At 44.0% G+C, this 26,672-nt stretch overlaps 1 protein-coding gene across 1 annotated transcript in view; it reads left to right on the plus strand.

The window, feature by feature from the left end:
- Nucleotides 1-26,672, plus strand: part of LOC127578251 (contactin-1-like) — a 659,394-nt gene that overhangs the window by 152,209 nt on the left and 480,513 nt on the right. The window contains 1 exon segment of the mRNA XM_052030032.1: nucleotides 9,537-9,638. The gene's annotated coding sequence lies outside the window, so the exon portion shown is untranslated.

Here is a 26,672-nt window from a genome sequence, read left to right on the forward strand (position 1 = left end):
AGCAAACCTGCCTGCAAGGATATTGGTCCCCCTTGAGTTCAGGTGTAACCCGTCCTCTCTGTACAGGTCCCACCTTCCCCAGAAGAGATCCCAATGATCCAAAAATCTAAAACCCTCCCTCCTGCACCAACTTCTCAGCCACGCATTTATTTGCCATCTCCTCCTATTCCTACCTTCACTATCGCGTGGCACTGGCAGCAATCCCGAGATTGCTACCCTTGAAGTCCTGCTCGCTAAACTCACTTTTCAGGACCACATCCCTCCTCCTACCTATGTTGTTGGTACCAACATGAACCACGACTTCTGGCTGTTCTCCCTTCTGCTCTAGAATCCTGTGGACCTGATCGGTCACATCCCGGACCCTGGCACCTGGGAGGAAACATACCATCCAGGATTCATGCTCACTGCCACAGAACCTCCTATCTGTTTCCCTGACTGTCGAGTCCCCTATCACTCCTGCCTTCCTCTTCTCCTCCCTTCCCTTCTGAGCAGCAGGACCGGTCCCAGTGCCATAGCCCTGGCTACTGCTGCTAGGCCCCGGCAGGTCATCTCCCTCAGCAACTTCCAAAGCAAAAAACCTGTTATTGAGGGGAACAGCCTCTGGGGTCCTCTGGCCTATCTGCCTGTTCGTTTTCTTTTTCCATTTCCCTCCCCTTACAGTCACCCTTCTATCTTTTATTTACTCAGCTCCATGTACCTATCTAACAGTCTTTCAAGAGACTGTTGGATAGGTACATGGAGCTGAGTAAAATAGAGGGCTATGGGTAAGCCTGGTAGTTTCTAGGGTGGGGACATGTTCGGCACAGCTTTGTGGGCTGAAGGGCCTGAATTGTGCTGTAGTTTCTCTATGTTTCTACTTCCTGGACTCCAGAAGCACCTGCTCTAAGGGGGGTGACCGTCTCCTGATGTACAGTATCTACATAACTCTCCCCCTCCCTGATGCTGCACAGTGTTTGAAGCTGCAACTCCAGCTTATCAAGTTTGAGCTGAAGTTCCTCCAGCCTCAAGCACTTACTGCAGATGTGGCCATCGTGGACCCAGCAAGGTCCACGGGCTCCCACATCAAGCAGCTGCAGCACACCACCATGTCCTCCATCTGAACTAATTCTTTTTTATTTCCCCTTAGTTTTTCCTACTTAAAAATTTTTCAACAGATAACAGGTAAAACCTTACCTTTACCTACTTACCAGCTACTCACCCGCCTTGCCCCTTTACGTCTAAGCCCCTTAAGCCAAAGCCCAACCACTCTGTTCCCTCTCACTCCGCTGCCCACTCCGATGCTGCCCGCTGGATATGGCAGTTTGCTTTTTAAACTGCTGGTGCCTTACCTGCTGACGAGCCGTTAATTATTTGTTTGGCAGTAAATTATTTGTGGATCTGATATTTATTTCAGTAAGTTGTTTTTGACTGTCCTGTGAATTCAGAAACCAAACAATAAAATCAAAGCAAAACAAGGTTTGGGAAACACTTGGAGAGTTCTCTGAGATGTGAGGTTGGACAGCGTAAATGTGGGTTTTCTTCACTGGTCTTTCACTTGCAATCAGCTAGAAAGCTTGACTTCTCTTCAAAGATCTTGCACAGGAAAAATCTGTCCACAGTTTGAATTTTAAATACCAAGTTCTATGTGCATTTCCTTGATCCGCTGCCTCTCAATAATTAATTCGGGGTCTGTGGATGGGATGTGCCGAGGCAGCAGCTCATGCTGGAAGTGATCAATAGCTTCAGTGTGCCTTGGGGATTGGAGCCTGACATGACTAATTGTACAGAAGACAAGAGCGATGAGAGCGTGCGTTGGTGCATAGTGCTGTGCAGTGTGCTGAGTTGTAATTGGATTACAGGTAATAATCTTTTTAAAATGTGCTAGGATTTGGGATTGGGATGGGCGGGAATGCTATTTGTCACTGATAACAATGGGATTATTTGACATAATACAGGTTAGGAAATTGGCAAATTGCTGGTTGTAATATTTTAAGTTGCAGAGATCTGAGGCCACTGGTCAGAGCCTGCCGCAGTGGAGATTAATCAAAGATTTTAAACACTGAAGTGACTAAATAGAGTGAATGCTCGTCTGATTGGGGAGCAATTGGGAAGTGAGTCGACAGTGACTTGACCACAGGGAACAATTAGCTAAAATAGATGCTTAATGACTTGGAGAAAGCAGTGGAAAAATAGTCTAATTTTTCATTTGAGATAGCAAGTGTTTTGCTTATTTGGATGGCATGAAGTGAAGTAGCTGGTATCAGTGGCTGTATTGTCTTACATTGGCCAGTTATTCTTTTCATGGGATCTTGTGTTTGCATGTGCATTTCAGTGGCGCCAACCTCCTGTTGAAAAGCCAATGCTTTTATTGCAGTTGGATGAATCTGAGCAGGTCACTCCATCTGTTGATTGTGGGACTCTACCTACAGAATTCATTACCCAAACTCCAAAGTATTATCTGCAGATGGTCTGTTTCACCGTGTGATTGAAAAAATCTGTAATTCTCCTTGAGATTCAAAGTTGGAGCCAAGATATTTGAAATATTTAATGATTGTCTACAAGATTAAGGCAGGTGCTATGTACAAGGTTGGTATTGTACTATAACTGTGGCTTTTGTATTATAGAAATATCTTCAGAGATGGACTCTTTACAGCATTATAAAAGAGCAAGATACAGTGACGTCCCTGTCACTGGCAGCCGAACAGTGGAAATACTGTGCCAGCCTGTGCACATTGTACATGATGGGCAAACCTACTGCTTTATTCCCAGCCACTAGCTGGCTTGTTCAGTGGGAGGATGCTCGGTGGTGAGAGATTGCATGCAGAAATTATTACACATTGTTGGCGCGGCTGCATAAAAAAAGTAAGGTATTTTACTGGGTTGATGTTATCCCGACAGCAGCAGCAACATTTTGTTTTACAGAGTAGCTTTTTTTTAGGTACACCAACACAAAGGGAAATTAATTCCTTGTAGCTGTGTCTGGTCATCCATGTACTTTCATTTGATGCCAACGGTGCTTGCCTGCTTTCACAGGTGGGAACATTTTGAACTGTCTGAAGGGCAGCTGATGAGTTGAGGGACTGTTCCTCAATATTGCACCAGCCACACTGGTATCTCTGGGAGGGCCCCATTCATTTGAATGAAGTCACTGAGATGGTTTTAATACTAAGATTAGGTAAGATTTTTTTTCTATTTCACGGGACTGGAAGACTTTAGATATGGGGCGTTCTAGGCTTGTTTTCCCTGGAGTGAAGGAAGTTAAGGGGTGACCTGATGGAGGTATATAAGGTTATGAGGGGTGTGGATAGCCAGAATCTTCTTCCCATGGCGGGAGCATTAAAAACAAGAAGGCATAGGTTTTAGGTGAGAGGTAGTTGTTGTCAAGGGGACCCAAGGGGTAGATTTTCTTTTGTACAAAGAGAGGTTGATTCCTGGAACTCACTGCCGGAGGAGGTGGTGGAATTAGATACAATTACAACGTTCAAGATGCATTTAGCCAGACATTTAAACAGGCAGGGCACAGAAGGATGCATTCCTAATGTGGGCACGTGGGATTAATGTAGATGGGCAAAAAGGTCAGCATTGACATGTTGGGCCAAAGGGCCCATTTCTGGGCTATACAACTCTGACACTATGATTTGTGTTCATAATTTATTCACAGCAGTTTTTTGCCTTGAATATGTTTATCCTTTCTGTAGTTCTTTTTTAGTAGTTTTTTTCAACTGTGTGCCAATGTTTCTGATCACCAGGGACATTTGGAAATGGTGAAGATGTTTCTGGCACCATGAGCTGTCAGAATGCCAGTGGGGCTGGGCATCATCTTTCCTTGGACCAGCTTCACAGTTACATTCATCTCTTTGCCACGACTCGCACTGGGCTATTTTCTACTTGTGAGGCTGGAGTGCCACTGAGAGCAGGCTGCTGGGTTGCAAGGGCAGCATCTCCAAACCGCTGGCTTTCAAGCCTCCAAGGTGGTTGTGGTAATAGTTGGGACCAAGTTAGGTGTGGTAACAGTTGCCTGCTCACTCTGCAGGAGCTCTGAGCTGAGCTGCTGAATTATGATAGTTCTTTTTTGCAACACCTACATTATTGACAGCTTTCCATTTAAGGCTGTAAACCAAATTAGTCCATAATTTCCAGTGTAACATCAGCATATAAATAAATAATATTGTGAAATGAAGACTGATTTGGATCTATTTTTCCCCTGACACCGTAGCAGCATTTTATTAAAATTGATTTGCATCATGTGACTCTGCAACAGAATGAGATAACTTTGATTATTCCATTTCGGTGGGGAATGGATTTTTTCTAACACTTGTCTTTCCTTGAAAATACTTCCATGTGCAGTGTTTCAAAAATATACATTTGTTAAGCTCAGTGCTTACAATAAATTGGTCCACTTTTGAGTTACAACATGCAGCTCCCTGGATATGGACCTACTGATGTTGTGGGAGCTGTCAACCAGACCAGGAGTTCTCCAGAACCCTCCAGAGATGAGAGAAGACTGGTATACTAATCTGGCATTGCGTGGTTGCCGGACGAGTCCCTGAAGCTTGATCCATGCAATGTGGCATGGTCGGAAGAAGGCGAGAACTGGCCCAGCTCGCGCTGCTCTGCTGGCATACAAATGCTAGAGTTGATTGCCCTGATTGGCACTGCAGTTGGTGGGTGAGAGCCAGAAAGCTCTCATTGGTATATTGTGCAGTTTTAACTGCTGAATTCTAGCCTCTGCTCACATTTAGATGGTGGAGAAGAAGTGTTGACTATTGTCACATCTTGGCATCTCTGAGTTTGGAATTAGTGAGTTGTCTTCCCACTAATGGAATAATGGGTTGCTTTCCCACTAATTCCAAGATTGAAGGTGCCGAGACAAGGCAACAGGCAATATTCCACCTCCTAAACGAGAGCGAGAAGCCGTACCATTTCAGAAAAGCAAGGAGTCAGTGACTGGGATTGTCCGGGATCTGGCCCATAGCCTGAACTCATCTCCATCAATGGTCTCCATCCATCCGCATTAACCTGTTGCGAATGTGGAGGGTGAAGTGAGCCGTCACCTGCACCCATGAGGAACATTGTGAGAAATTTTGGTCCCTGTAACTGAGGAAATATTTGCTGACCCTGGAGGGAATCTAGAGAAAGTTCACGAGAATGATCCCGGGAATGAAAGGCTTAACGCATGAGGAGCATTTGATGGCTCTGGGCCTGTACTCGTTGGAGTTTAGAAGGATGAGGGAGGGATCTCATTGAAACCTACCGGATACTGAAAGGCCTGGATAGAGTGAACGTGGAGAGGATGTTCCCATTGGTGGGAGAGTCTCGGATCCAAGGGCACAGACTCAGATTAAAGATACGTCCCTTTAAAACTGAGATGAGGAATTTCTTCAGCCAGAGGGTGGTGAACCTGTAGAATTTGTTGCCAAAGGGCTGTGGAGGCCAAGTCATTGGGAATATTTCAGGCAGAAATTGATAGGTTCTTGATTGAGAAGGCAGGAGAATTGGGTTGAAAATAAGATCAGCCCTGATTGAATGGCGGAGCAGACTTGATGGGCTGAATGGCCTAATTCTACTCCTACAGCAGATGGTCTTCTGGTTTTATGAGGCTGCGCGTTGTCAGGGACCTTGGCAATCAGATCCTGAGACCCATCTCTTGGAACCCTGCTGGCAGCTGGTTACGGTTGTTGCTGTCAAGGGCTCTGGAACTGCTTAAAATTATCCTGAAATTCATAGTAACTAATTGAGTGGTAATAATTTAAAACAGTGAAAACATTAAAGCTAAAACCAAAGTTCATTGAAAAACTGCTCAAGATGCTATCAATAATTAAACTTACTAAAATAAAGTTTAGTAAGTAAACAATGCCTTCTATTGGGATCATGCTTTGTATCCCAGTGTAAAGCTGAAGGGCTGAATGTGAAGGGTATCTGGAGCTGTCATCTGAATGTCCCAGCTCTGCTGCTGGATCCAGCGGTGAGCTGTCAGCTCAAGTTTCCCTCCTCTGGCACTCTGTGCATTTAATGGTTGCTTGGTTTGGAGAACTCCAGTCAAGTGGTGGGTTTCTGTGTGTGTCTCCAGTGAGTGTCTCAATGTTGCTGGGGTTCAAATACTCTTGCAGTTTCCTCTTCTAGTGGTCGCTCTCGCCATTTTTAAACCATACTTAAAATTACCCCTCTGAGGTTTTACCTTTTCATCTGTCTGGTTAATCACAGAATAGTGTTTTCTCTACATAATACGTGGATCAAAAGTGCTGTTGATTACCTTTCTGTATTACCAATTTCTCAGGAGATGACATTTAGAAGACTACCTAATAAACATTTTATTAAGTCTTTGAAACCAATATTTACTATTCCAGATAATTATTCATTAACAATGAGTCTTTCTGGATTCCATCTGCAATGCAGATAATGAAGAAAGAAGCATCACTTGCATTTGTATAGTGCCTTCTGAAGTGCTTTGCAGTTAATGAACCACTGCAGAAGAGTGGTCACTGTTGCTGCAAAAGAAAGACTTAAATTGCACCTTTTATACAACTGAATCACTTGCCTTCATATCTAACCAAGTTGTCAGGAACCATTCCCAGAAATGTTCCTTCCCCTTATGAGAGGATTAAAATAGTTCACATCTCTAATTTGTCAAATTTATTGCATAATTTGTCACTTCGGACTAATCAGACACTGGTTTTCACGATGACAGCCTATAAATGTTGCAAATAAAACTTGTAATGAGCTACAGATGCTGTTCACAGAGGACCCTATTATAGCCCCCAAAAAATCAATTTCTTCCTTTACAGAATTCACAGATAGCTAACCAAATGTTATCACGGAAGATTAGAAAGAAGCCTTAAACCTTAATAAAATGAGTTATTATTTCAAAGCTTTCTTTTTGGTGATTGGCATTTGTAGATGTATTGTAATTTATCACAGATTATCAGTTGCCCAGGGGAGAGAACTTATTTGAATTTCTTTGGTTCTGAATATTTTAATATTTAATTGATGAGCAGCTGTTGATTATATTTGTGGGCAAATTGTTACTGGAATCAGTTCCAACTGTAATTCCTTTGTTATTAAATATTACCACCCGATGTTTATTCACCAGCTAAAACAGAGCAACTCCCATCCACCTCGTTCTTTGTGGGATCCAGCCACATTTAAAACGATTGCTACGTTTAGCTCATTTTCTTTCAGAACGATCCATTTGATAAGGTGCAGCTGTAAGAATATCCTGGCTGACTGAAATAATTTCTTCTGATGTCTGAGGTGCCACTGACATCTGGGGTACGAGCAGAAAATGCGACAACACAGGCTGTACGAGTGACCGACTTATGGTCACCCCTACGTACGAGCTCCCATAACATGAAATTCTCTGGTCTGACGTAGGTACATGTGTTCGTTCCTCGGAGCAGCAGAACTAGTTTCCTCTCTCTCCACTTTTAGTAATTGTTCTTATCAGTCTTGCGTGCTTTTGATGACATTCATTATAACACTGTGGAGGTGTGGTTACCATATCGAGTGATTTTTGTGTATTTTGCAACGTGGGCAAAATCGACTTAAGGACATCTGTAAAAATGGAACCCATTCGTTAGACGGGAGCGGCCTGTACTCAGCAAGTTGTTGTGAGATGCTGAAAGATCAGTGGAAAGGGAAGGTCTGTCTGCTGGCGGCTGCCACAGGTGGTAAAAAGGGGCTGGAAAATGCTTCAGATAAATTCACATTTTCAACATCTGTTGTGTTTTGCTTTTGTTCTGGGATGTAGAGCTTATCCAGACCTTTTCACTGTCTTACCGCGTGGTTGATCTTGCTGAGGTGGAACGGCGAAGCCTGCAGTGGAGATCGAGTGAATGCTGTGATGCAGGTTTATGTTCTGAAAAGCCTGTACTAAAGGAAAAAGCTAGATCTGATGGGAAAGTCAGACACTGAGAGTTAATGCCTAGGGGTTTTGATGTTGTGCTGAAGCTATTGCATGTATAGCTTTATTGGCTTCAGTTGCCTATGAAGCAAATCAATGTGATACTTCCTCCTCTGGGAGACCACGTTCATGTCAGGTCAGGATTTGACTCTCGATCCAGGCTCCGACTCTAGATCAAGGCTCGATTTACACTCCCAATTGCAATAGTGGTCCAAAATTAAACTACTGCAACCCAGCCCTGCAATTATAATGTTGCTGCCCTGTGAGAGTTACTTAAGGAGGATCCAAGAAAGATTGCAGTCAAGTGAAATGAGGTTCAGTGTAGAAACTGCAGAATATGAACAAGACTACTACCATCAGGGAGGAAGTAGAGGAGCCTGAAGACCCACATTCAACGATTCAGGAGCAGCTTCTTCACCTTTGCCATCAGATTTCTGAACGGTTTCTGAATCCATGGACACTACCCCGTTATTCCTTTTTTTCTGCACTGGTTATTTTTGTAATTTTATAGTAATTTTCTGTCTTTGCACTGTACTGCTGCCACTAAACAACAAATTTCACGTCATATTGAATATTGAAAGGCCTGGATAGAGTGGATGTGGAGAGGATGTTTCCAGCAGTAGGAGAGTCTAGAACCAGAGGGCACAGCCTCAGAATAAAAGGACATCCCTTTAGAACTGAGATGAGGAGGGATTTCTTTCGCCAGAGGGTGGTGAATCTGTGGAATTCATTGCCGCAGACAGCTGTGGAGGCCAAGTCATTGGGCATAATTAAAGCAGAGGTTGATAGTAACATGGACTTGATTAGTAAGGGTGTCAAAGGTTACGGAGAGAAGGCAGGAGAATGGGGTTGAGAGGGAAAAAAAGTAAATCTGCCATGATTGAATGGCAGAGCAGACTCGATGGGCCTAATGACCTACTTCTGCTCCTATGTCTTATGGTCAGATATAAGTCGGTGATAATAAATCTTCTGATTCTGAAGAAGCAAAGATATATTCTCAATTTTGGAGCAAAGTTCAAAGAGTCACCAAAAGTGGTAAAGAAATAGTAACATAAAAAGGCATTGGGTGTTTGGGAGCTGATGGCACTTGGAGTCATTAATGGATGAGTGAAGTTGGAAGAAGGACATGAAGAGGGTTCTACCTTTAAATACCCACCTGTATTTTCACAGTGCTGTCCATCCATGGACATTGAACATAGCTTTATTATCCCCCATTACCATATTAAGTGCATGGAGTTAATGATCTTCAACTGCCAAAGTGGTTAATGACCCTTGATGCAAATGCTTTCAGGTAAAACAACTGGTAGAGGTGGCTGAAGTGCTTATATTTAAAACAAAAGTTGTTCATTTTATGGGCAAACATGGGTGATTGAAAACACATGCCAATTTAAACTTGGGGAATCTTCACGTTAAGATGAATTGGTCAAATTCTGTCTATCCTGATTTGGATATCCAGCTTAGGAGTCTCTAGCAATGGTGCTGAACGATGCATACTTTGGGTACATGACTCTCTCACCACCACCCCCACCACCATCTCAAACTTGCCTTCAGATATACTAGATACACAATGAACACCTAAGCACCAACTGTGCACTAAAAATTACAAACTCTTTAGCCCAGTTTACATTGTAAAACACTGTCTTGTTGCTGATTTCAGACTGCCCGTGTTTCTTCGAAGGTGAGGCCAGTGCATAACCAGTGAAGCATCTTCAATCAAGACCGTCTACCTTCATGGTTCCAACAGGTTACTACAAGACTAGTGAGTATGAGCTTGCAGTTCTCAAGTTTATTGATGTCTCTGGACCCTGGCGTGTGATCATCGGTCACTGATGTCATGAGCTTTCCGCACATATGAATATTGTAAACAACTTAGATAATGGTCCTTTCATCCCTTTTTATGTTGGGAAGGAGCAGCAAATCACGTCACAGCAACTATTTGCAAAAAGAAAGAAGGATTTGTATTGATGAAATGTGTTTCATAACCTCAGGATATCCCAGTGTGATCTATTATTGATTTTTTCAGGCAGCATGGTCACATTAGCTGCAATGTAACAATGACTGTGCAGTTTTCTTTATGGTGACACTGGTTGTGGTATAAGTTTAGGCCAGGATACTCACTTCACCCTCGAATGGAATCTTTTATGCCCAGACGTCGGTCTCAGAGACTGAGATTACAGGGTCATCCAGAGATGTGGGGGCTCATGTGGGTGTGTCATAGTTCTCCTGCATGAAAGACATTGTGCTCATTTGGGAGGGAAGGGTCGTTGCAACTTATGCTAACTTATCTCATCTTGCAGGAAGTAATATTGTACAAATCCTGCTACAGCTGTTGAGCATCCAACTGTGTTTAGTTCAAAATTGTGTTTAGTTCCAACTGTGTTTAGTTCAGTTTAGTTCAAAATTGCCTCTTCTGTGCTTGCAATGACCTTCCGGAGGTCATACCTGACTTGTATGACTGGGTCGCCAGGCCTAAATGCCACAGATCTAGCCCTCAGCAGACTACGAATCTCCTGGTTCATCCAGGGCTTCTGGTTGGGGAAAACCCAGAATGTTTTTGTGGGTAAACACTCGTCCACCATGTCCTTATGAAGTTGGTGATGACTGTGACATATTCAGTTAGGTCTGCTGGCAAATCCTTGGACGTGGTCCAGTCCACTGACTCGAAGCAATCCCAAATTCACCTCTTCGCCTCTGCCATCCAGCTCTTCGTAGTCCGCTTCACTAGCCCCGTGCTCTTCAGTCTCTGTCTGTATGCAGGGAGAAGCAGCACAGACAGGTGGTCAGATTTACCAAAGTGTGGGCGAGGGATGGGACGGTAGGTGTTCTTGATGACGGTATAGCAGTGGTCGAGTTTGCTGAGTCCTCTAGTGTTGCAGATGATGTGTTGATAGCAGTTAGGCAGAGAGTCCTTCAAGCCAACATGATGAAAGTCTCCCACCACGATGTGACAGGGTACACTGCTTCGTTCTTGTTGATCACAGCACTTAATTCCTCAAGTGCGAGCTTGATGACTGCCTGAGGCGAGGTGTAGACTGCAGTCAGGATGAACTCCTGCGGTGGGTCGAACGGTCGGCACCTCACTGCCAGATGTTCCAGGCCGGGGGAGCAGAAAGGGGACCAATTCGCTGCGTCCATGCATCTTGACGAGTTTATCATAAAGCAGATGCCGCTGCCTTTTCCCTCACTCGACGCTGTTGTCCAGTCCATGGGGTGGATCAAAAAACCCTCTGTGTCAGGAGAGCTGGGGATGAGCCATGTAAGATAAGAGATAAGGTATCTTTATTAGTCACATGTATATTGAAACACACAGTAAAATGCATCTTTTTGCGTAGCGTGTTCTGGGGGCAGCCCGCAAGTGTCGCCACGCTTCCGGCGCCAACATAACATGCCCACAGCTCCTGACCAGTACGTCTTTGGAACGTGGGAGGAAACCGGAATACCTGGAGGAAACCCACACAGACACGGGGAGAATGTACAAACCCCTTACGGACAGTGGCAGGAATTGAACCCAGGTCGCTGGCGCTGTAATAGCGTTACACTAACCGCTACAATACCATGCCTTGCCATGTCTCTGTGAAACAGTCCCTGATGTCCCTCTGATAAAGCAATCTTGCTCTGAGATTCTCAGTATCATTTTCTAATGATTGCACATTAGCCAAGAGGATGCTTGGGGAGTGGGGGGAGCCTTGGGACCCTACGCTTCAGTCTGACTTGAAGCCCTCCCCGAAGACCACTTTTTCTGAGACAGTGGAGGCCTCCCCGATGTGTCCAGCTGCTGTGCCTTCCGGGTGGTCTGTTTTGCCGAGTCTGCCGGTTCTGTCTGAGGTTTGTAGTATTGCTAATGAAGCACATTGTTTACTGCAGTAGTTTCTGCTGCAGTTTTCAAGTTTAAAAGATCAGAGCTCGAGTATGAAACTGTGTTGCTGTTAGCTGCCAGCAAAGTGTGGCCTCTCTCCAGAGCCACCTTTAAAACTATAAGCATTAAGTGGCAGAGATTAGACCTAAATAGATTCATTCGTGATTCAAGTCTTGGCTTCAGGTAATTGGAGCTTCGTGCTGTTAACTGTGGCTCACCTTCGACTCGATGGGTCTGTGTTTGAGTCCCATTCAAGTAACTTGAGAGAAAAATCCAACTGGCAATACAGAGGTGATGTTGTACTGCCAGAGTGTTCTGATAATAAGCTGAGGCACTGTTTGAAGAAGAACAAGGAATTTTCCTCGTATTCTGCTCGGCACATCTCTCAACCAATGGAAATATTTTATGTTTCAATAAATATACATCCCATTGAATTACTTAAAAACTTTGAGAAAAGTGGTACATCAGTGACTAACCAAGAGGGTACGAATCATTGTCACCAATCTCTTAATGATGAGCTCTCCCTTGGTTCAGCTAAGCTAATTAAAACAAGGCTTGTAATTTCATGAATATCAATAAATCAAAAGCGTTGGGAGTCTTTTGAGAACTTGATTAATTTTTCGGCCATTCTTTCAAAGAAGATAAATAGAAAATGTATAAATTAATAGGAGATGTAAGAAGACTGTGAGGATGGAGTGCTGCAGAGGGTCCACAGGAGGTTCACAAGAATGATCCCAGGAATGAAAGACTTAACACTTGAGGAGTGTTTGATGTCTCTGGGTCTGTACTTGATGGTTCAGGAGGATGAGGGAGGATCTCATTGAAACCTACCAGAAACTCAAAGGCCAGGATAAAGTGGGCGTGGAGAGGATGTTTCCATCAGTGGGAGAGTCTAGGACCCGAGGGTAGTCTCAGAATAAAGGGATGTCCCTTTAGAACAGAGATGAGGAGGAATTTCTTCAGCCAGAGGGTGGTGAATCTGTGGAATTCATTGCCACAGAGGGCTGTGGAGGCCAAATCATTGAGTATATTGAAGGCAGAGATTGATAAGTTCTTGATTGGTAAGGGGCTAAGGGTTACAGGAAGAAGGTGGGAGAATGGGGTTGAAAATAAAATCGGCCATGATTGAATGGTATAGAGCAGATTCGATGGGCCAGATTGCCTAATTCTTCTCCTACATCTTATGTTCTTATGACTTAAATCATGTAAAAACAAGAAATGGTGAAATATGGGTCTCAGAGGCAGGAAAAAGAGAGACTATGATGAGGGATGAATAAATTTCAAAGTACAAACAGAAAATGCTGGTAGCTCAACAGGTAAGGAAGCAAAGGAATCAGGGTTAACATCATTCAAGAGGGTATTGGATGCTCATTTGGAAAAATAGTCTCAAAGGGAGGCATGAAAGTCAGTGAGAGTTGTATTTGATAGGAGTATGATGGAATACTCTGCACTTGCCTGGGTAAGTGTCATCCACGTCCACCACCTTGAACATTCACTGGCTGCAGTGTGCACGATCTGCAAAATGCACTGCAGTTACTCACTTAGGCTACTCTTGCAGCACCTCCCAAACCCGTGAAACCTGCCACCAAGAAGGATGGGCAGCAGGTGCATGGGAGCATTCCCACCTACAGGCTCACCTCCAAGTTGCACACATCCTGGTTTGGGAATATATTGCTGTTCCTTCATCTTGGCTGGGTCTAAATCCTGGAACTCCCTCCCCGACAGTACTATAAGAGTACCATCATCAGAAGGACTGTTGCGGTTCAAAGTGGTGGCTCACCACTGCCTTCTCAAGATCAGTTAGGGGTGGGGAATATGTATTAACATTGCCAACAACATCCACGTCCTTTGATGGAATTAATAAAAAGAAATGAGCAACGACCCAGTCTTAAGGACTGAATTTATTCACTATTGAAAAATCTATGATTCTACAATGGGATAAATTCTCTCCTGAACTGTTAGATGGCCTTAATGTTTCCAGGAATTTTGTTTCTTAATGTCAATTAATTTCCCTGGCTGCTTTGTGCTCTAGTGAGTATTGGTGGTAGTTTATTATTGTCACATGGACCGAAATACAGTGAGAGTGTTTGTTTGTGTGCCATCCAGACCGATCATTCCATCAATAAGTACATTGAGGTAGTAAAAAGGTAAACAGAATGCAGGATAAGGTGTTAAGCTAGGGTTTGCCTGGACTAACTGGCTGCCTCAGGACTGGACTACAGAAAGGATCTGTTAAGATGAGGCACATGTCAGAAAAAGAGAGGATTGGGCTTGGCACTGATGAAATGGCTTGCCAGCTTTTAAAGCTTCAATTCAGACATGACGTACACGAGGCCTTGGGAACAGAAACATTGGTGCAAAAGCACAATATTTTTAAGTGATGATAAAGTGCTGAAGCTGAACTGATTTACAATTTAAATGGGACATTTTCTCGCCAAGTGTTATGTTTTGATTGCATTTACTCAAAAAAAGATGCATTAATTATGCCAAACTTAACTTGAAGTTAGCTGGAATTAGAATTGTAATTATTTTCAGGAGCAGTTCAGCACAATTTTTTTTTAACCATCGCCCATGCCTTGCTCTCCTCCATCTGTCAGAATGTGATGGGAATCATTTCTCTCTGCTGAGTTCCATGAGTTCCACAGGGAAACCATTTTCTTTTCTTCAGAAAATAGGTGCAGTTTGATGAAGAAAGGATGAATGCCTCTCTCTTTAAGTAGACGGCATCCATGATGTGCACATCCACGAGAGCTGGAAGCTGCATTGTGGCAGATATCAGCCGCTGCCAACTGGAATGATCCAGAGGCCAAGGTTAAGGGTGATGGAGCCCATCCGCAGCCAGGGTGGTGCAGACACGGGTGTGTCTCTGCAGAAGTGACAAACCCCAGTCACCACTACTTTGGGAGATCTAAGCCTTGGGCTTAATTGATGCCATGGCAGATGGAGATCAGAACGTTGATCCTGGAGGAGTCTCAAGGGGGTGGCTGGCCTGGCTGCAGCTTCCCTACTCACCCTGTCAGTGTCCTCTGTGAAGGAGACCTTGTCTTCAGTCACCTTCCTCCTGTTGCTTATCACAGTAGAGCCCAGCTGGACCATTACTAAAGTGCCTTTGTATTTTTGGACAAAGGGAAGGCTGTGTCAGCAAGGTGCACAGTAAGCTTGTTTGTTGCTGCAATTCCAAAGTTCTCCATGTTGTTTCCCAAGAAGCTGCAAGTAACTGATACTTTTAAGGTTGGTGGGAGTAACTTTGGTGGGTGACCCTGGGTATGCTTAAAGGCTGTAACAGGGACCTTGTTATGGTTGAGTTATTTGTACTGTGTTTATCTTGTCAGTTCTGAACTGTGGTGATTCATGCCACCCAGCCGACCCACTGGGCAACAGTAATGATTCTAGGTGCCAGTGATGTTGGCTGGTTGAGGACGAGCATATGACACCAGATCCACAGTCATGTTACTGCCTGGGGAGGCTTTTGCATGAACAGAATTCAAACTCCAATTACTTGGCTGCTGGGTATTAGGAAAGGGTCCTTTGCGGTGCTCTACTCCTGCTGGACTACATTGTCACAAAACTCTGGGTCCCTTCGCCGTCCAGGACATTTTGGCGAGATAACCCTGGAGAGAAACATTGGAACACTGGCCAGCAAGGCAGATCTCCGAACAGGACATCCTCACTGCAGGCTGACATTTGGATGGATGTTGCAATGATAAGCATTGAAGACACAGGACTTTTCTATGGACTTTATGTTCTTACAATAGCACTGATGAAGTGTCTTAAATCAGTGATGTTAAACCTTGCCTTGTCAGCTTGTATCCTGGTCTTGCATGTTGGTGTGTGAACACAATTTGCAGTATTTGTAGTTGATGTTGTTCATAAGCCAGAGTACATGATGTAGCTGTATATACTATACCTTGCTGCATGGTTACCTCAAAGTGTTGTGATACCATGGCTGGCGAGTTGAAGGACTCGGCTGACAGTTGAACAATTGTGATCTTCACTGCAGGACTGACACCAGGTCCTAAAATGTGAGCCTGCTCTTCAAGGATGTGGTGCAGCGCTGGAACCAATAACCTCACAGATAAACCATGTAGTCACCTGGAACAGGCACTCATTTGAGTTAATGGCAAAGGTGCAAATCCAGCATCATATGTTCATGATGATTGATGGCACTCTTGGGTGCTCTGCCTGCTTTGGGCATGTGCACGTGATATGTTTGTAAAAATGAAACCAACTCATAGTGGTTAATGCCTGGTGGTGACGCAGTCCTGTCCTGTAGTGCTATAAAACAAACCATGGGCTTCATAGTTGGGTTTCTCAGCCAGAATCTTCACAACCTGGAATGAGGACATGTGCAGGATACCAGGGCCTGGTGAAACATGGATCAGACTTGTCGAGAATTCAGGCTATATATGGGTGCATTCAGCCATTGTGGACAAATGATGCTGGACCTGCACGTGTAGGATACTGGGGCCTGCTGAATCATGGACCAGAGTTGTCAAGGAAACCTCATGGTGCCACCTTTTGGCAATGCTCAGTTTTCTCACAGACCCAGTAAAGACAAAGGCAATCGCTTCAATGTTCCAAATGTAATCTCACCCCACTGCTTCTTCCTGTTCTTTCAGTAACAGTAACATGGGTGACCAGAACTTCAAAGTGCAGCTCATGGAATATAATGGATGACTCATGGAGCGAAGGTTTTATATTTGCACTTAATATATATTTGTGTGTGTATGCAAGTGGCTAAAACAACTGGTTTATTGCAAGTGAGGAACATCTGGCAGATGAGCTTGGTTTTGTGATGACTGGGACATTTAGAGGACAAATGACTATTTATCACATCACCCATTATATTGGAAACTCTGCAGATACCTGACACTGAGATGATTTCAGGAGGCAAAAACTATTCATTAATCAAGGCGAGTTGATTAACTGCTAAATGGATAAAATGCCCCTAATGATGGATGTAATGATCCATCAGGGACTTGCTGTTGGTGAAGCTGATTGCAAACAGTACACAAAGTAATTAGGGAACTGAGCAATACTGTGTGTGATGTCATTGGTCCTGTATCTCAGGGCTGGATTTTAATTGCAGGGGCCAGATTCATAGGATAAAAGTCACCAATTTTTGCATGTTTAAATGAATTAAATGCAGATGCTATTGGTCCTATTTTCACCTGAGTGCGTCCACACCACAGACTCGCCTGCTATTCAACACCAACACTTTGCCAGCTTGTACCAATCCCATGACCTCTGCCATTTAGGAGGAGGGCCAGCAAGGGCTGGGAATACCAGCTCTTGCCAGTTGCTCGCCAAGGTGTTCTCCCTCCTGACCCTGGCACACATTGTTGTTCTTTAACTTATCACTGGGTCTAAATCCTGGGGACTCCCTGCAGGTGAAGTGCTTTCCCTGTGCAGACTACTAGTGTTCTATAGGGTGGTTCATCAGCATCTTTACAAGGACGAACAGGGATGGGCAGTAAATGCTGGCCTTGCCAGTGCCACCTACCTGCTGTAAGTGAGCTGGAAAAATGACATTCTCAGAGACAAGACAGGGATAAACTCTCTCTAAAATATCCCAAGCTGCAGCAGGCCATGTTCTTTGGTTCTTTGCTTTGGAACAGTCGAGAGTCTTCGCTCAATCGAGCAATATGCTGTAACATTGCCCAATCAACTGTGGCATTAATGCCATTCCAATGAGTGCCTAATAACAATTTTCCTTTACTGAATTGGAATGGTTTTTGGTGCAGTCCCATTGCTACCATGATAGGAAATGCAAAACTCCCTCTGTGTCAGATTTCCACTGCATAGCTCATCAGAATGGAGCATGTGTTGTGAAGTGTCCTGTTGCCAAATAGCAGTGAAGCAGGTGAATCTCGGAGTCTGTGTGGTTGGACCCCTGCTGAATCAGCTGCTGTATTCAGGAAAAGAGACAAAGAAAATATTTGATTTGAAGTGGAAGCTTGAACTTAAAATGGATGAGGGTTAAACCCTTTCAGATGGAGGCACTAATACATTTGAACACAGTTCATCGACATGTATTGTCTCCTTACAATTTGTAGATGGTCTTTGCCTCAAAGCCTCTGTCTTTGCCTACTTGTTCGGTCCCACACTACACCTATGAGGATGACACTCTCTTGTCCTCTGGTACCTCTTGAGTTGTACCTAAACCACTCGCACAGAGGCAGACTCACCAAAATATTTTTACATAATGAGATAAAGGTACAAGTCGTGCTTGTGAAGCCCACATCCCAAAAATAAATGGTTAAAAAAAGCAACTGGAAAGTTACTGCCAAAATAGAAATTGAATGATCAAATAACTTGAATTATTGCCTGCTAATTGAACAGGAGTAGCCCATGTGGGCAGCTAATCTAATAAGTTTGTCTATCTGTGCTGCTTTTCCTTTCAAGTATTGAGGGTCACTGTACACACCAGTGTATTGCACCTTGACCACTCCACTAAAGATGCATTCTGATGCCCCATTCAGCTATTCAGTAAAAATGTATTAGTGAAGCTACATTGCAAGATATTAACCATAATAGGAATAATGAGTTCACTGCATCATGAGGATCTTAGCTGCTGGGGAATAGAGTAGGAGGGAAGGCACTGTGAATGTTAGTCTCGAAGCTGATAGAAATGTCAAATGGCTTCCTTTTCAGTGCATCTCACAAATGATAGGCAGGCAAAAATCGCTTTTCTTTATTTGAACCAAATTGTACAAACGCAGAATCCCCAGTAATAATGATATCGGTATTTTCAAACAAAAAAATAAAGATCTTGAAATAATTTTGTGTACAAAATAATTTGAAATACAGGACAAAGGAATTCCATGGGAATGTGATGAGCACTTATAATCTTCATGCATTATGTCACGAACCAGCAACAAAAGAAACACACTGAGCATGATTTAGTGTTAAAAACTATTTTATTAATCACTACTTACGATAATACGTAAAATAAAAGTAAAAATGTTAGTATGTTAAACCTCGAACGTTAACCCCAAAACTAAACTCGTCGTGTGTGTGGGTGGCAAAGTCCAAAACTCCCAGTTCCGGAATGGTTCTTAAAGTTCAGTTCCGCAAGCCATAAGGTGAAACATGAGCAAGGGCTTCTTCAACAACCACTGTTGTCTGAAGATTAGACGTAGATGTAGAAAAACAGAGAGAGAGTACATACGAAATCCAAATGTTCCATGATGGAACCCAAACGACACTCCAGTGTTTACTCGGTAGTGACTTCCTCACCCTGAAAAGCATCCGAATCGTGGTCGTCCACACACAAATACCTGTTTCCTTCTACAGGTCAGCAACAAAGTGAACTCCACCGGATTACTTCCAACTTCCATACATGGATTTCAGTAGCAAACACAGTTATTGTTTCTCATCCATCGATAGAGAAAACAAGCAGGCTGGTGTCTCTCTCCCTTCTCTCTCTCTCGCCTTCTTCTGACTTCTTCAACAACGTCATTACGTCCTTTATCTTCTATTGACGTAAGCACGCCCCACACACACACTGTCTATCTTAAAGGGACTTTCACTGAGTCCGTAACAATTATTTCAAGGCTTGTGTGGATTTTACAAGCTGTTACTCTTACCAGACTTGATTAAAGGAGACACAAGGGACTGCAGATGCTGGGATCTGGAGCAAAAAAACAAACATTGAAGGAACTCAGTGGGTTAAGCAGAATCTATAGGCTTCCTGATGCAGATTCTCGACCTGAAATGTTGACTATCCCTTTTACCTCCCCACAGATACTACCTGACCTGCTGAGTTGATTAAAGGCCCCATTAGAATTCTAAGTAATACCTCCCTAGTTCTGTCCCTGTCTTGTCTCAACTTTTTGGGTTTCACTGTCTCATCTTAAACTGCCATCACGTTTAACATGTTCCCAATTGGATTAAGGCCTACTTTTGGGAGTTTAGCTACGTGGATACAACTTGTCATACATTTGGGAGCAAGAATTCAAGTTACTTATCGAGATGCTTACCAGATGTGAAGATATTTTAAGGAAAACTTTGTCAATATGCAATTAATAATGGAAATTAGATTGAACAAAGGAAGTACAACAGATCTGACATGTATAAAGCTATTGTATGTGGAGGCATATATTCAAGTGTAAAAAAAATGAGCTACCGGAGGAACTCAGCAGGTCAGGCAGCAGTTGTGAAGGGAAATGGACAGGATTGAGACCCTTCATCTGGACTGCCCCATTGTGTACATTTTGAAATACACACATTGACACTTGTTGATGTAAGGGGACAGTCCAACAGCAACTAAGCATGCTTTTGACCCTCTTGTTTGCAAGAGACTTACTCTAGTACAGTAGGATTTCTTGATCAGGTTGAAGGAACAGTTTTGTTGATTTTGTTATGATGTATTTTACGATAGGTCATGACTTGAGAAAGTTCGGTAAACCTTCTGTTGATTGAAGTCAAGTGTTACGTTGCACTAGAGGCTTATTTCAGCTTTCTGGGACTTCTTGTTAAGAACCGACCAAATAAGTGGAAATTTAAAACCAAAAGCTGAAGATTACTTGCTGCAACCTTTTAATGAGCCCACTCTCAATTTCCAGATTCTCTGGTTTCACTGATAATACAAATCTCATCTATTTGTGGCTGTGACTTCATCTGACCTCGGGAATGTAGGGAGAGATTGCAGCTTGCCCAGGTACTGTTACACTTTTGCAAATCAACTCTGTTGTGATTACTTAGACCTTACATTTTCTTTGCCAATTCAATTCATATTCTCCAGAGAAAGAATGGGCCTTCATGAAAGCTTGAAGAGACAAGTTGCTCAAAGCCAGGTTGGTCCTGCTCCCTAAAGTACTACTGCTCTTGAAGTGCACAGAAGTTTATAAGATTATGAGAGGCATCGATAGAATTTCAGCTGGTATCTTTTTTCCAGAGTCGAAACATTTAATACCAGAGGGCATGCATTTAAGGTGATGGGGGCAAGTTCAAAGGAAATGAGTGGGTCAAGTTTTTTTCGACAGAGTGCCTGGAGTGCCCTGCCAGGGATGATAGTGGAGGTAAATTCGATGGAGGTGTTTAAGGGGCTGTTAGATAGACTCATGAAGATGGGAATGGAGGGATATGGACATTGTGTAGGCAGAAGGGATTAGTTTAGTTAGGCATTTAATTCTGCACAAATCGTGGGCTGAAGGGCCTGCTCCTGTACTGTTCTATGTACTGTCTGTCCCTGTCTTCAGTGATGAGCTGCATTCATGGGTTCTGTTCCAGATAACGTGGACAGCTTCACTTGCCAAGGTCTGATCATCCAGTCTAGCCCCATTAAAGAGGCCATTGTATGTTCATTTTGTGCCCCACTTCAATGCAGATGCTTCAGTCAGATGGAAGAGGCAAACGTTTTTATAACTACAGCACATTGTGTAGTTTCATTGCAAGTCTTCAAGTAAGGACTTGCAATGAGCCCATCTGGGAATGCCATGAGATAGGATGGAAGCATGAGATGGGAATCTGCAAACAGGTAATGTACTTCTTCAAATGAATGGAGGAAGGACATTGCTTTCAAAATCATGATGTAGTGCTGAATGGGGTCAGGGAGCAACCTCCAGTGTCAAGTGGTTGCAGGCGAGTCCATGTTATCTGGAGCACCCTGTGTTGTCTGGAGGAGATGGGGAGATGGGGCTGCTGCTCCTCTCCTCTCTGCTGTGAGCTGAATACCAATGTTGCAGGTGGAGACCCAATTACTAACGAGAGCACAAGGAAGCGAACAGCTCCCTGCACCAACTGGACAGCAGCGGGCAAACCTGCTCACATCACTGTGGTTCTGTGATGCTGACGGTTCCGGTCAGTGAGGCTCCTGTGATTGAACAGGGGGCTCTCACAGACTGTGATGCAGAGTGACACCAACTCATGCCCCTGTCTCTGTGCTGGGAGCTCTTTCCTTCAAGATCTGGGGTTGGGTCATTTGTCAGAATTTGGGAGACCTTGGAGCTACCTCTGCTGTAATCGGCAGGTTTAAGACAGTGAGCTGCAGTCTCTTCCCCATGATCTGTCCACCGACTCTCTGCTACCCACTCAAAGTGAAGTGGTTCAGGGTGGGAGGTTGGTTGGGGAGTATGGGGAGGTGGGTTGTGTGGGGTAGACCTTAAGGACCTTCTTAGTCCCTGCCATCCACCCCACACAACCCACCTCCCCATACTCCCCAACCAACCTCCCACCCTGAATCACTTCACCCAGCCACCCTTCGCTCTCCTCCAATCCACCAACCTCTCACACCTGTCTGTTTATGCTCCCCCTCCCTCCCCATCATTCGTTCCCCCTCACTTGCCACCCACAAGCACCTTAAACCCATCCATCTTCTTGTTACTCTTGCCACTCAACCTTTTTGCTCCCAATCCCTTAGTTCCTCCCATCCACTCTCCCATAGTTCCCCCTTCACTCTCATCAGCCTTTGTCCCCAACACCCGCCTGCCCCTTGCTCCCTGACACCCACCTCTGTCCCACACCTAGCCAAGAAGCTTCCCAGTATGTTGAATCCATTCTGCAGGAGGACACCCTTGACACATTAACCAGGAAGATCACTGGTTGATTCTCTCTGGCTTCGACTCCAGAAGTTGGTTACTTAGTAAATCTTGTCATAAGAACAGCCTGGAAGGAATATAGCTTTAGACCTAATTTTTGTTTCATCCTACATTTCATGATCAATTAATGAAGAAACGATTCCTTCTTCTTCAGCCCTTGGCCTCTTTTACCTATCACCTCTCAGCTTATTACATCTTCTCCCCCTCCCCACCCACTACCTTCCGCCTCTCACCTAAACTCACCTCTCCCCTGCCTGTGTGTACTCCTCCCCCTCCCCCCACCTTCTTATTCCGGCCTCTGCCCTCTTCCTACCAGTCCTGATGAAGGGTCTCGGCCTGAAACGTCGACTGTTCATTTCCCTCCACAGATGCCGCCTGACCTGCTGAGTTCCTCCAGCATTTTTTGTGTATTGCTCCTGATTCCAGCATCTGCAGAATTTCTTGTGTTTCCAGAAAGCTTATTCTGTAATGCGTTTGATATCGAGTGACAGTAGGCATTCAATAGACATTGATAAAGTGGATCTTGCTTGTTCCATTTAATGGGCTATTCCAGCAGGTATTGAGACTTTGGGCTGGAAACAATTTCCCTCAATTTACTCCCAGCTGCAAAGCAGTTTTCCCTCTTGCCTCATTGTAGGTGCTTTGATAACGCAAAAGCACTTCCCTGTTATTGACGCTGCAGTGCAGTGTGTTTTATACTAGCGTAGATGATCAGATAAATCACCACCCTCTGTGTTGCTCCTCTTCCAGTTTTGTGTGAATTACATGGTAGCTTCTAAGATGTAAACTGGCTGCCAAACGCCATCAATTGCAATCAACAGGGGCCCAGTTTTGAGAGGGGTGAGGAAGGCACTTGGGATCATTGGAGGCAGGGATCTACTGCCCTTGCCCCAGATCAATGGGCTGCAGGAGCAAACAGGCAGAAGGTCGTCAAGGGCATTTTCGGATTTGGTGCACACAAGCAGAGAATGATGGAAACATTCAGCAGGTCAGGCAGCATCTGTGAAGAGAGAGAGAGGGAACGTCGCTGTTTCATGTCAGTGGCTCTTCTTGAGAACAACAAAGTTGAGAAAATAAGGGTACTTTAAGCAGACGAAAGGGAGTGTCTGTTACGGTGAAGCCCAGTGTTCCCCAGGTAACAATTACTTCCAGTGCCAGCAGTGAGAAAAGAGAATAGAAGGAGCAGGTCGGAACTGGGAGAGGCAGAACACAGCAGCTGCTGGAAAACTGAGACAAATGAAAATGCTGAAAATAACCTAGGAGATCAGGCAGTATCTGTTCAGGGAGAAAAACTGAGTTAAGGTTATAAGTAGGTGATCTTGGATCAGAGGAAAAGGTTGGTTATTTGCTGATTTCAGTGTTGTCATTGCAGCCTGGCCTCTTGTATCCTCTCTCCAGCTGTGTGTTTACCTGCACTGTCTAGGGAGTTTCATCTGTGCACAAGTCAACATCTCCCCATCTCAGTCAATGTAGCAGGAGATTAAGTTGATCCATTCTCTCCTCAATATTTGCAGTTAGTTCCTTTGCAAAATGGCCACAATGGTCTCCCTCATGCCAACAGTCACAGCATTCTAAAACAATACGTCATCCATGTCCTTCACACAGTGATGTACAAATTCATTTTCTGGGTAAGGGCATCGCTGGTTGTGGGCTGTCTTCTCAAACAGCTGATGTTTATTTGATGAAGTTACCGTGGTGATGTTAAACAGGCAGTTCCAGGATTTTGACTAAGCAATAGCAAAAGAACAAAGAAAAGCAACTCAAGATGGTCTTTGAGCTGGAAGTGATTGTATTCTTTCAGATCATTGGTGGTTATAGACGGGGAGATGTTGTCAAAGAAGTCTCCTTCAGATGGAAAACACAGCAGCCAATTTTCTCCTGGAGTGAAAATCAAAGCTGGTGTGTGATCAAGTGTAGTGTTTTGTCCAGAGTGAAGTCAAGCTTATTGAAACTTGGTATAGCTCCCGGGACTCAATATTGAATTCCACAATTTTAGATCAGTTTGTTTAAGAACTGGCCATTTCTGATGTGAGGCCACTAACCTATGACAACAGCCCTGTTTTTCTCTCTCCATAGATGCTGCAGGTTGAGGGAACTCGGCCTTTTCTGCTTGGAGTGACGGAGGATGAGGGGGGACCTGATAGAGGTGTATAAGATGGTGAGAGGCATTGATCGTGTGGATAGTCAGAGGCTTTTCCCCAGGGCTGAAATGGTGGCCACAAGAGGACATAGGTTTAAGGTGCTGGGGAGTGTAGGTATAGAGGAGATGTCAGGGGTAGGTTTTTTACTCAGAGAGTGGTGAGTGTGTGGAATGGGCTGCCGGCAACGGTGGTGGAGACGGATATGATAGGGTCTTTTAAGAGACTGTTGGATAGGTACATGGAGCTGAGAAAAATAGAGGGCTATGGGTAAGCCTAGTAATTTCTAAGGTCGGGGCATGTTCGGCACAGCTTTGTGGGCCGAAGGGCCTGAATTGTGCTGTAGGTTTTCTATGTTTCTATGCATCATTTGCTGTGAATTTCTACCATTTTATATTATTTCAGATTTCCAGCAGTAGTCAATGTCTCAGATATTGTTTGTTTTTGTTTTAGTTTTATACCTCTTCATTTCATCCTCAGTCACCTCTAGACTGATCAGCTGCGATTAACAAGCTTTCACCATCCTTTCTCAGCCAGCACCACCACATCTTGTGCCATTCAGTTTCTATGTCTCCACCCGGTTATGGACATTCCCTTTGCTCCCTTTCCATCTCTCCCTTTGCTGCAGCTTAAGACGTGCTTTTGCTTTCTAACTTTTCCCAGTTTTGTTGTTGGTAGATCATCACGTGAAATGTCAACTCCATTTCTCTCTCCACAGCTGCTACCTGAACTGTTGAGTGTTTCCAACTTCTGCTGTTTTTATTTCAAGTTTATTGAATGTTGTTGCTACTGCACCATCTAGGAATTTTGGGAACGACAACACTGTCCCTTCCTTGGTGAAGATTGATCCTATCCATGCATTTGCATTGCAACATTCTTTGATCTGTAGCATTGATAAGCTAATCTAATTGTGCAGTGGGTGGATGTTGGTCGTTGGGTTTTTGGTGTTGGTATTAACAAAGTATGTCAATGGAAATGGTTCTGCTCTTGGTTAAATTCTTTGTAGATGTTTCATCTGATTATGTGGTGCTGATTATCAATGAACATTGACCTTGATATCCATGTCTAATTTTAGTAATTTTAAAATGCATGTATTGAGATTTCTAAATACTTAGTTAGGATTCATCTGCATGGTTATAATTCCATAGTTGATCCTAGGATTGTAAATTATGTTATTGGCCTCCTTAAGAATTTTTCAAGAGTCTCTGTCTGTATTCCTGATTAATCACAGCTTATTCCTTTCCGGTTTTAAGCACTTTAGCGGACAAATTGCCAAGAGATGTGGCATCACAACTGTAAGATAAGACTCCAGAGCACAGATCTGTTTCATTCATTCCCTCAGTGACTCAATGTATACCGGAATACGTGAGAATTATTTTCCCTCTCACCAAGTTGCTAATTTTAGCAGCTAAGATTGAATTGTTGAATTTTGAGAGGCAGTATCCTCCTGTCTGAAGATTAATTGTACCTGTGCTTTTGCAGTGCAACAGTTTCTGATTTGAGTGCCACCTGATGAAACTAGATAGAGTTGCCAAGGCGAAAATTGGATGCAGCTGCAGTGCAAGAGTTGAGAGCAAGATTTGTTTTCATAATTAGATTTCTTGAGGGTGAAAATTATTTGTTGGATGTCAGTAACCTTGTGTTGTAGGACAAGTTCTTTAAGGTCTCAAAGGGCAAGGACTCTGGACATAGTCTTTGGAGGAAAAAAATGATTTATTCACAAAGACAAACACGGGACAGAATGAATGGAAATGGATGCACACTTACACACACAGGTGATCACAGACGTGGGGGAAATCGCAATGAAGGTGAGATGCACACACACACGCACACAACAAACTGGTTACAAACGATCAAGGGAGAAACAATGTCTGATCCCCTGACTGAGTGCAAGCATCGGCTCTACGCTCCCGGGAATCTACTTAGGGCGCTCCTAACCCTTGTGGAAGTGCACACTCTTACCAATGGTCTCTTCAGTGTTGTTTTACGATTCCTGGAGCAATCAAAAGAGAGAGAACCAAGCACATGCAGCACTCTTTATAGTGCTGGAGGACTGGGCGGAGCCAGCCCAGGTAATTCAAACAGACCAATGGCTCGGGACCAAGGACAAAAGTGCTCAAATGTCCAATACTTAGGTGTGCACTAATGGGTGGAGGTGGAGCCAAACCTTGATTGACAGTAATGTACCTTTCGACAGGTAGGGGGCAGTGCGCTGTCACGTGACAGCCATGACCTCCACAATACAATCCACCCCTCGA

The sequence above is a fragment of the Pristis pectinata genome, chromosome 15 (genome assembly GCF_009764475.1).
Source record: "Pristis pectinata isolate sPriPec2 chromosome 15, sPriPec2.1.pri, whole genome shotgun sequence".
NCBI lineage: Eukaryota > Metazoa > Chordata > Chondrichthyes > Rhinopristiformes > Pristidae > Pristis > Pristis pectinata.